General features: G+C 40.4%; 1 protein-coding gene across 3 annotated transcripts in view; it reads right to left on the bottom strand.

Annotated features, from left to right (window-relative positions):
- osbpl3b (oxysterol binding protein-like 3b) overlaps window positions 1-10,934 on the bottom strand; it is a 34,622-nt gene extending 23,688 nt beyond the window's left edge. For all 3 annotated transcript variants that reach the window (XM_083919223.1, XM_083919222.1, XM_083919221.1), the window contains exon 1: window positions 10,782-10,934. The gene's annotated coding sequence lies outside the window, so the exon portion shown is untranslated. The remainder of the gene's footprint in view (window positions 1-10,781) is intronic.
- Between the last annotated feature and the right edge of the window lie 456 nt (window positions 10,935-11,390).

Below are 11,390 nucleotides of genomic sequence, written 5' to 3' on the forward strand. Positions count from 1 at the left end.
TATTCATCCACTTTCCACTGATTACACCAGCTACACGCAGGTCTGTCACACCGTCCTCCTCCGAGGCACCCTTTCATCTGATACAACAACATCGCTCCTCAGGCCGTCATCGAAGCGGTGGCAGTATTACACGTTGCAGCTCCAGTAATTACCCTTTCTCACTGAGCACAAGAACACACCCTTCTCGAGGGCAATGAAGAAATGCACTAAATGATTGCAATCAAACTGTATCAGATTACAGAGGAGCGGTGCTGCAGGGGTTGGGGTTACCACTAGTACCTCTTATTATTCACTTGGGGGTCGTCGCCATCGTTTACAAACTGAGAAACATGAAACTGATATGAGAACTACAGCGTAGTCTAAATGAAGACGAGACTCATATAAGTGGTTGTGGCTCATGTTAATGAGCAGAACATTCATGCCTGAGACCACAGCTTCGATAAAAAGGGGGATGCTGACAGGCAGTGAGCGCTGGTTGTGTTTGTCCAGTGGTCAGAGTAACAGATGGGATCACATGGACACTGACAGCTAGAGGACAAACGATAATTACAAGCTACAGAGAAAGTTGTGCTGTCATCAAGATGGCCTCCCTTTTGTGTATGAACACAACAGAAAAATATGGACGTGCAGTATGTGCAGTGCATACATGTGAACACAAATATGCACAAATAATTGTAAGTTTCGGGTTAGGAGAATTAATAGAGGCAGACATGTTTTTCTCTTGCCAAGTCCTGGTGATGAGAAAATCAAAATAGCTATAAAATATATAGAGCTGTCTTGTACTGCACACCTACTGCTGACTGCTGTATTTGAATAAAGGCGTCTTTTGTGATAAAGATTGTGCTGACCTTTCCAAACAATGAGTGTGATGTTTCCCATTAAACATGTCCCATTATCTACCAAGCAGTACACCAGAATGTACGGATCACTTTTCAAAATTATTCTTTACAGTTTTTCTCATTCACTTTGGCTTTTTTTCCATAGATTAATTTTTTTTGGCCACGGATGTCATTGTGCGGCAAGTTCTGTTCACTGTGAATGGCTTTACATTAAATATCAACGGTGAATTTTGTATTTACATTAAACACAGATTGCTACAAAAATACATTTACTGTATCCATCATGTCCATATCCTAATCATATCCTATCCTTGTATTTGTAGTATAATATAAGCAATCATTACAGTCAAGTTTGATGGTCATCTTTAAGGAACAGATATACAGTACATGCAGATATTCTTTTTTTTTAAAGTGTCTCTTACATAAAAGGCTAAATGAGTTATGAGGTGCCAGACATCTCTTGAATATTCCAGTAAAGGAGGAGACAGATGTGTAACCAGCAGGAGCTTCAGACAAACTCATACTGGCTGTTCTGCTTTTGTCACTTAGCAGAATTGTGATCTTAGTGGAGAAGTTTTATCTGACCCCTTGACTGCAGAAAAAATACTGCATCCAACTTCTCTGGGGAAGTGTCAAAGTATCAAGGCAAATATTCATTTTTTTTTTAGGGCTCTGGGGACGGCAGCGTCAGTCTCTTGTTGGGTCAGCCCAGACCAAAATATCTTAACGATTGGATGGATTGCCATGAATTATGACAAACATTCATGATTCACAGAGGATAAATTCAGATGACTTTGGTGATTCCTTAACATTTCCTCTAGCGCCACCATGTGGTTGACATTTGTGTTTTTTCGCGTATGTCTCGACAACTATTGGATACATGCTATGGCATTTGATACAGTCATGTCTCAATCAAGAAGAATTGTAATCACTTCGGTGTTCCCTTTGTATTTAATCTTGTGCTAAAACAGGAGGTCAACATTTCAAACTGGCCAACACCTTCAAAACTAATGACAAAATGTGGGTATGTTGCCATGCAAACGTTAGCATTTAGCTCAAAGCACTGCTGTGCATGAGGACAGCGTCACGGGGCGTGGCTCCTAGTTCTGTTTTAATGTTTCGGGGGTGATTTTGCCTTTTAAAAAATATGTATATATAGGCCTTTTTGATGGAATTCCATTGCTATGCGAAAGCCTGTTGACTTCCTGTCAGCTGGTGTCATTCAAATTCACTGCAACATGAAATAAACTGGGACACATTTAGAATGTTCATCAAGCAAACAGGAAGTGAGGAGAAAGAAATGACAAGCAACTTGGGCTGCAATTAATGATTATCCTCATTGATCATCAATAACATGTCAGAAAAGAGTGAAAAATACCATGTCAGTATATGCTTAGGTCCTATGTGATGTTCTAAAAAAGCTTGTTGTCTAACTAACATTGTAAAACAGTAGCACACAAGACAGATAAAAGTAGTCTCAGCGGGCAAGTAACATTCAAGCATAGCCTACACAAGGGGAGGCACTTTTTAAATCACAATAAAGCATGTATTTCCAATATGTAGTGAGTAAACTCGTTTTTTTTCCAGTGGCACAAAATGTCTGTAGGGGCTTGAGAAAACACGTCACTAGCTGCTGAGATTCCTAATACACCTCGTCATGTTACTCTAAGGCCTTCCAGACAACTGTCAACATTTCCTTGGTCAGCTATTATAGATCTCAGTTGAAGTTATAGATGGCTTAATGTCCTTTTAAGATACACTAACCATATTGACAGAAGCTGAAAGCCCTCTATTACATTCTGCAGTTCATATTGCAGATGTTGCTCTGATCCTCCACTGTCTCCAGAGTCTGCCAAAGGGCTGACGAGCCTAACAGGCTTTCAGGCATCATTAGGACGTGACTCACCAGAATAAACGTCTCATGGTTGAACCACCACAGAGCAGCTTTCTTAGGAAATAGAGTCACGGTTGAAAAAAAAAGGACAGAACAGAAGCTGATGCACCGCAGTAATTCAAAAACGTTGAGCTGGAACAGACCCTCAAACACACTCCCACTGCTCAGAAAGATGAAGTGAAACTAGTGGAATTTATCATAGGAAATACACAATACTGCTGGCATTCAGTAATGACAAGTGAGAGACACTATGCCTAAAGCTACTCTAGAGGTAGGAAGGTTAATATAGATAGAATATTGACTTTTACCTAGCCGATAAGATTACCTATATTTAGATAACCTTTAAGTAGATAGATAACCTTTAAAATAACATTTCATATGCAAAACTCCTGCCATAAAAAGCAGTTGTTCCTTGCGTTACCAATGTGCATGAATGAAGCAAATTAAGTCGCGGCAGGAAATGCTTCAAGAAAGACAAAAGACAAAAATCTCTTTTCATTTCATTAGATAAAAAAAATGGCTTTTCAGCTTGAACTAAATCAAATTTGATTCCCTTTGATGTGTGGCAGGCTAGTTTGATGAAACAGAATGATCTAAATAGAAGAAAGTCAATGTTGATTTTAAATAGCTCAAAAAGGCAATACACAAAACAAAAAAAAACACTCTAAGCTTCTCTCTGTTCAGCTCTGGAACAATCAGTATGAACTTGACAAAACAAATTGCCTCCGTACCCACCCTGTTCACACCTAACATGGTGTCGTGGCAACCACCTTATCTCTACAGTCCACCAGCAATTCTCTGACAGATAATTCCTCTCAATACAAAGCTCTTTAGCAATAAAGCAAACTCTGGTAATCGTGGTGAGGTGAATCATTTACCTTTCCCCTAATACTGCTATCAATCTGTTGGATAAACCAAAATCGGAACCCCACGCTTCATTTTGATTGCCTTTAATTTTCCTCTGCAGGATAAAGATGGTCCTCCATGAGCACACAGATTATTCTTCCTGTTTGCTTTGGAAACAGCACAGTCATTATGACAATTTCTAACAGCTGCTACCCACCAACGGAGACACATTGGCTCTCATTTGCGGCGTCTAAAAGACACAACTTTAATATCAGTATTATTGCATTACCCTGCTGGGAGGGTGTCACTCAGTCTTTGCTATTTCATTATGCACAACGACGTTTCCTTGGAAGGGGAAGAGAAACCCTGACACAAAAGCAGCGAAGGAAAGGGTGGGACCAAACATCACCAGACACCAATATTCTGGCCACTGCTTTTGACAAAAGTGAAATGATTTATGACACAGAGAGTGCTGTGATATAATACTGCAATATACGTGCTTTTTAAAAATGCCATATTTCCTTAATTTGACTGCAGCTGATGTAGCCTAATGTATTAGAGGGAAAGAAAATGTATCTTAATTAAATGCAGAAGATTTAGTGTAATATTTAAAGTAAGACTTTGACATTTCAGGAAATACCCTTATTTGCTTTCTCCAGAGATTAGCATAAAGGCATCAGTGGAAACCGCTAGCAACACTTTGGTTTTTGTTTGGATTAAACAAACAAGAAATGGCGTGTTGATTTGTGAGCATTAAAGGTGATGTAGACAGACTTTGTCACCTTCAACCAAACCAGACTAGCTGTTTCACTTGTGTGTTTGGTCTTTGTTCTTTCCTCTCCTTGTGTCAGTCCATCATCTCTCTTTAAAGTTAAGAAAACCAGCCTGTTTCCTAGTGTTACTATCCTAATGTTTTAGTGTTCCAATTTTATTGGGATTTACCTCTGTTGCAGTTTTTTCACTGTAAGCTGTAAGTTTATTTTCCTCCAATAAATCCTTGAACTCTTCCTGCTACTTTTCTCATCACTTTGTCTCTGCTTCGAATACGTAATTCCTGAGATATTGACAGTGAGAGTGGTATCGATCTGCTCATTTGACTCTCTTCAAGTAAGCCAGGAAACCAAAATTTGGAACAGTTGCAATATTGTAAGATGTAAATGCCTTACATTTTAGTGCAAGTTTTTTATTTTTCAGAATCTTACCATTCAATTCACTATCATTCATCCATCATTATCAACCGCTTGTCCCGAACGGGGTCGCGGGCCTGAACCCTGAACAGGAGCCAGTCTATCGCAGGGCACATAGAGACAGAAAACCATTCACATTCACATTTGCAATTTGAAGTAACCAATAAAACTAACACCTGCGTGTCTTTGGACTGTGGGAGGAAGCCGGAGAAAACCCACGCAAACTCCACACAGGATTCGAACCAGAAATCCTCTAGCTGTGATGCGGCAGTGCTAACCACCACTCCACCGTGCCGCCCCTCAGTCTTCAAATACAGTTGATACAGATACCCTCTTCATTTTCTAGTGTCTCATACTTTTCAGTAGACATCCTTCGTGAAATGATGATAACACCCAAGACAATAGGAGGTGGGGACCACATAAGATAGGAAGACAGACAATTCAAAGCTGAATCTGTTTCATTCAAAACTGATGAATAGAATTTCACATACAACTGAACTGGCTGCAATCAGTTGAAGAGCAGTAGTGACACTGCTGTTTCAATAACCTTCTTATCTTAGTCTGAAGAGTTATCATGGTGAGGAGGACATGGGCAATTGCACAAGAAATAGTCCTGAAAGCCTCTCGCTCTTCCTCTGTGAATGACTGTCACTTTTATCAGGCAACGTAATTAATTGCAGTCTCCAGCCATTACTTCTGCCCTGTTTCAGTTACAGTCACTTTATTATCGCAAATGGGAAACTCAACTTACAGCAGGTGTACAAGACATTAAAAAACACACACAAACAGATACAAAAGGTACAAAAGAGGTACAAAAAATGCAATATTTACATGTGCACTTTAAGTGGGACTAAAACAACAAGAAAGAATCACTTCTGAAATCCATCTGCAGAATCTAGGCACCACAGAGTCTAAGTATTTCTTTCTTGAAAAATATTCATCACAGGTCAGCATGCCAGCAAGCAATTAATCCAGGGAACTGACACAGAGACAAAACTGGCTTTATCCCAACATGAGATCTATTATTCATTAATCCATCTCTTGACCCAGCAGGGTAACGTTTGAAAGCCCGCGCCTGCGTGTGTGGCCACACCGTCTCTGATAGAGACACACAGATGGAAATGCATGCCCCTGATCTGCTTAAGGCATCGTGGTGAGGTTGCCAAGGCCAGAAGGAGCCTCTCCAAAAACCAGGCTCACACTGCTGACCTTAAAGCGTGCACATAGGCCTTCACTAATCTTACATTTTTAGCTGGATGAAATGGAGTTTGAAGCCTTCTCTATACTCATCGTATTCACCCCCAGATAAAATTCTTGCAGTTTGAGAGAGAGACAGATAGAGTCCCTTCCCGATAATGTCCTGCAGCATAACACGTCTTTTCATTCATGTCTACTACTCTGACATATGACAGGTGTTGCATCACACACGCACTCTCACAAACACATCCTGTTGATTGACCACATCCTCGACGTGGTCCCTCCCCTCATATACCACAGTCCTCCGCCCTCTCTCGCTCTCTATTTTTTTCTCTTGTCTGCTCCGAGTGTGGCGCAGGTCCTCTCCTTTGTTAAGTTTAGTGTGGGAGAGCCTGACAGCCTCATAACTCAACACCAGCTCATTAGGATGCAGAGTATAGTCACAGCGTAGCTCGACACTCACTGACAAAAGAGTTGGGGAAAAAAACATAAAATGGGCTCTTCTCAGTGTGTCTCATGCAGCAAATTGTGTGACAGCACGATCCAGCTGTTGCTTTACCAAATTAAAGAATACAGTGCTTATCACTCAACCGCTGCTCTGATCAGGATGCAGCAGAAGAATCTCCACCTCTGTTCTCACACTGACTCAGAGGCTTTGAACCAGAACAGAGGTTGGTGACACTGAGAGGGTCCTTGTCATTTTTAGCATGCTGATCCTTTCTCATAACAATGGAGAAAAAAGAAGGCCTAAAAAGAAGGTATCACAAAAACTGGAAAGAACATCTGCACTGCCACAAGCAAACTCTAAGTCCTTCGAGTGCAGATATATTTAGACATGGCATCATCTTCCATTACCTTCCATTTATGGAGAGACAAAGATAAATTGTCTGACTGAGAAGAAGTTACCACATCTTGAGAGATTTACTTCATGCCTGAACTCTGGACTGGAGTATAGATGAGCCCACAGCATGACACCCTCTCTGTTATAGTCTGTTGTACAGAAGAAGATAGACTGTCACAGCACCAGAAACTGACTCATACTGTAGCTGACAGGCTTGCGTTTTTTGTTGTTTGACTGCAGTTGTGTTTTTGAGGACACTTTTAGCAGCATGTGTTTTTAAAATGGTGGTGTGGTGATGTCTCACACATAGATTTTTAAAGTTAGTCTGCCTTTTTAATTATCTGTTAGTTTTACTGACATTATTTACTGCAAAGTAAGAAAATGTATAACCCCACATTGACATTTTCATGAAAGTATCCCAACAAGAGGAACAACACCATTTATTTCTGGTTTGATTTTACTGACTGAATCATCTAAAAAACTATAATTCCTCCACCAACTGATCAGTTTACATCCATGTCTGTCCAGACTCATATATTATAGACCATTTTTCCAGTTGTAAACATAAAATATGTCCCAGTTTATTTCCTGTTGCAGTGTATGTGAATGACATCAGCTGACAGGAAGTTAACAAGGATCCATGCTGGAATGGAATTTCAATGAAAATGTATGAAGACTTTGAAACCCTTTGGGTCAAATTTGTGATATTCTGATATTAACATAAAAATGACATGACTTTCTTAAGCTTTGACGTATGTCTTGGTGTGTAAAGTCATACTGTGAAACAAAATAACAGAGTCAGATTTCTGGTTGTGCTTATTGGCCAGGCATGTGTTTACATGCATGCTTGGCCGATAAAGCTGATTCTGATAAAAAAAACAAAGTTGTAGCCATGTGAAGCAGACAATGCTTCAAATATGGATGTTGCTGCAAAGAAGCTACAAAATCTCAAACATTGATGCTCCAAATACACCGTCAACACATACGATCTACCACCACCGCAGATTTATGGTGGGGACACACGATTAGTGTCATCAGTTCAGCAGTTAGGGTGTTGAATAATGGCCAGAAAAGATTATGATGTCACAGTAAAGTTGAATTTTTCACTTCAGATTTTTTTTTAATCGTATTATACATTTGTGTGAAATTTAGATTTTAAGAGTTATGGCGCCCAAAAAAAGTGTTTTGTGAGGTCACAGGGACCTTGACCTTTGACCACCAAAATCTAATCAGCTCATCAAAGTGGTGGACCGACTGACCAACAGACTGCCATCACCATCCTAGGAGCTTGGTTTATTATGCTGAAGGACCCCCAGAAAAGCAGCAGTGAAAAGAGAGATTATCTGTAAATACATGTGTTGCTGACCGGTGATGCCATGTTAAGGGGAACCAAGAGGAAAAGGCCACTAATGTTTCTGGACTGTGATGCAGTTTATGTAGCACAACATTATTATATCTAAATGTTTAAAATGCCCACAGATCTGGTAAGGATGAACATGTCTGCCTTGCTCAATGAAATATGATATTGCTGCTGTTGTGAAAACAATAGGGCGGAATTTAGCTGTGCCTGTGCAAACTGAGACGAAAATGAACAGAGGGACCACTGGTCAAAATCTGTCAAAGGCAGCTGATATGGAATATAAATGAATGAATGTAAGGCGGAGGAATATCTGTCATTTTGAAAATAGATATATCATTAAATATCAAACAACATCCTCACAATAACAAATCATTATCTTAAAAGTAGACAGACATCTGAGTGATTAATACTGTATATAGGTATGTAATAATTCAAATAAAATTAACAGCCAAAACTGATTCATCCGAATGTAAAAATGAGGAATGATGAGTTGAAAATATTATTTTCAGACATGGTGAACATTTGTTAATAATTCAGCCCTACGAGCCAAGAGAATGACCAGGATTGCATGGACGGATTCGAGGGCGAGTGCTATTGTTTTAAAGTTAAGTATCTAGTGCTGCCCTCATTAAAATTTCATGCTGACAACCTCTAAGAGAGTTATGAAACCAGCCCTCCAGCTTCCTCCAGCCTCTTTGAAGCCTGGAGAAGGCTGAAGACAAGAGCAGCGACGTGCCATTAAAAAAATGTCACATAAGATAGTCTTGTCACTTTGACTGGAAAACAATCAGACAGACAAAATGATGTAATATCAAAACAGTAACTGACTTGTAGTGCTCATTTAATACCAGTGAAACTCTAATAAAAACATAAGAAAAAGCAGATATGGTCGATAACTTTAGTTCCTCTTTTGCCTAAAACCACATCTACCTGTTAACATGTGAAACCGCATGAATTATTTAAGGAGGCCTTCTGCCTACGCAAAAAGAGGCAACACCTGCCACATGCACAAGATGCTTACAACAGCTGTTCTGCTCATCCTATTTATCCACTTTGTGCATTAGATACTTAGATTAATAACTTGGTGACTGAATAGATTCTTGGTTGTGCACATTTATTCAAAGATTCGATTTGATGCAGCTAACATTACCGTGGAGGTGACCTCATGCAATCCAATGCCCCACTGCTGTTTTTACATATGTACAACATACATACAACATACGCCTTGCACAGACAAAGAGATGTTTCTTTCCTGTTGCTGCATTCCACAGATTCTATTCCTCTCCCCTCACCGTCTCAGAGTTTCACTGCGATCACTGATTTGGGTGTGTTAGGAACCAAAAACCTAAGGAGCTGCAAGAATAACATATTGGCCAACAAACAGTCTCTGCGTGGAGCTGAGTAAACAGTGTGTCAGTGGAAAAAGAGAAGTAGTCCACATGCTACATTTCACCATCTCCCAAGTGTTTATTAAAGAGGCATTTTTTAAAACCGAGTGTCCACTCTTAGAGACTTTTTCCACTGTTTGTGATTTGGTCCTTCACCTGTAAACCGATCCTCCATGTCATGTCAGACATTTTTTACAGAAACTGTCAAAGGCCCCTATTGAGCCTCATACAAGTCCCCCCCCCCCCCCCCCACAAACACACACACTGCCCCAGAAAAGCCTCCTCTGTTGCACTGTTGACACAACATCCATAAGAGCAGAGATAACCCTGTGTAAGTCCTAAAATTATAGCTGCTCTGTAAGTGAGCCACAGCACCCAACAAAACAGCTTTTGACTCGACCATTTTTTTTTAGGATTAACATTTGACTGTAAAGTTTCGCCACCAACCCCATATTCAGCATGGTAATCACTATTATTACAGTGGATCTACACAGAATTGTAATTATCTGGCAGTGTGCTGATAGCTGGCATTCATATTATCTTACATCTGTGACAAAAATATTGGAAAATCCTCCATATTACTGTTTTTTTCCCCCTCCTGGATGAGATACTGAGCTCAAGCCCTGATTAAATCAGAAAAATGGACCCTTTATGTGCTCACTATTACACACACACATACACACACACACACACACACACACACACACACACACCTACATCCACTCAGCATGAGATACAGCCACTCGTACACACACAGGCACTTCTGGCTTGTGACTGGGTTGCTCGCTATTGCCATAGTGCGTATTGATTTATATGAATACAGCTACTTATGCTCCAAAACTCTATCCTCTTTACTTGTCTAGAAAAAGAGGAAGGGGGTTGAGTTACCATGGAGACTACAAGAACTGTGTTTATTGTACGAATCACATGTTCTGATCATAACAGGAAATATTGCAAAAGTCTGTGTTTGAAGCACTTCACATTCGGCTTGTTGTATCACTGAAGCTTTGTCAAGTGAGCACTCTGAAATTGTACAGCATGTTTCACTCTGCACCAAAGAGCAAGAAAGCAGGCATTCACTGCAGTGCACTTTTAAGTAGGCTAAGCTCTTAACTTATTCAGCTCAAAACAGCACACTTCTTTAAAAAGAAGAAGGAAAAAAAAGTTGAAAAACTATGTATTAAAAGACAACTGGATTTTACTTGTCAAAAGAAAAAAGCCGCACTCACCTTGACAGAGTTACAGATGTGAAACCCAGGTGATGAGGGCAGAGGTGTTGGAAATAGTCTAGTTGATCTGAACCCAAATGAGAGAGAACACACTCGATGAAGAGGAACTCAAGTTACAGCCTCAACCCGACGGTCTGACCTCTCCAGTCTGACATGCACGAACACGCACCGACACCGTCCGGCCCCGCTCTGAGCATCCGTTTCTCCACCGCTGTGCCGGGGAGGGCACCGCCGCTGCACGTGACTGACGGAAGCCAACTCCAATTACAATGCGGGACAGAGCTCGGCGTCAACTTAAAGGGGCGGGGTTTGTGCCATTGACAGCATCTTTTTTTTCCGTGACGTATTGAGGAGGACCCCGAAAGCAAGGACACACTGTCCAACTCATCACTTTGAAAGTGAGGTCATTTAACTGTGATATTTGAATTTCTGTGTGATTGCAGATGACTACATTCCTTGAGTCCACCTGTCGATAAGACGTGGAATTGCTCTTTTCTGATTAATTTTCTAACCTAATGCGATGTCGAAATCACAAAAGTGGCACCATACAAGAGAAAAACGAAAAGAAGTCAAAATAATAAATGACAGAACATGGGGCTGAAAATGAGG

The sequence above is a fragment of the Echiichthys vipera genome (genome assembly GCF_963691815.1).
Source record: "Echiichthys vipera genome assembly, chromosome: 8".
Classification (NCBI taxonomy): Eukaryota; Metazoa; Chordata; class Actinopteri; order Perciformes; family Trachinidae; genus Echiichthys; species Echiichthys vipera.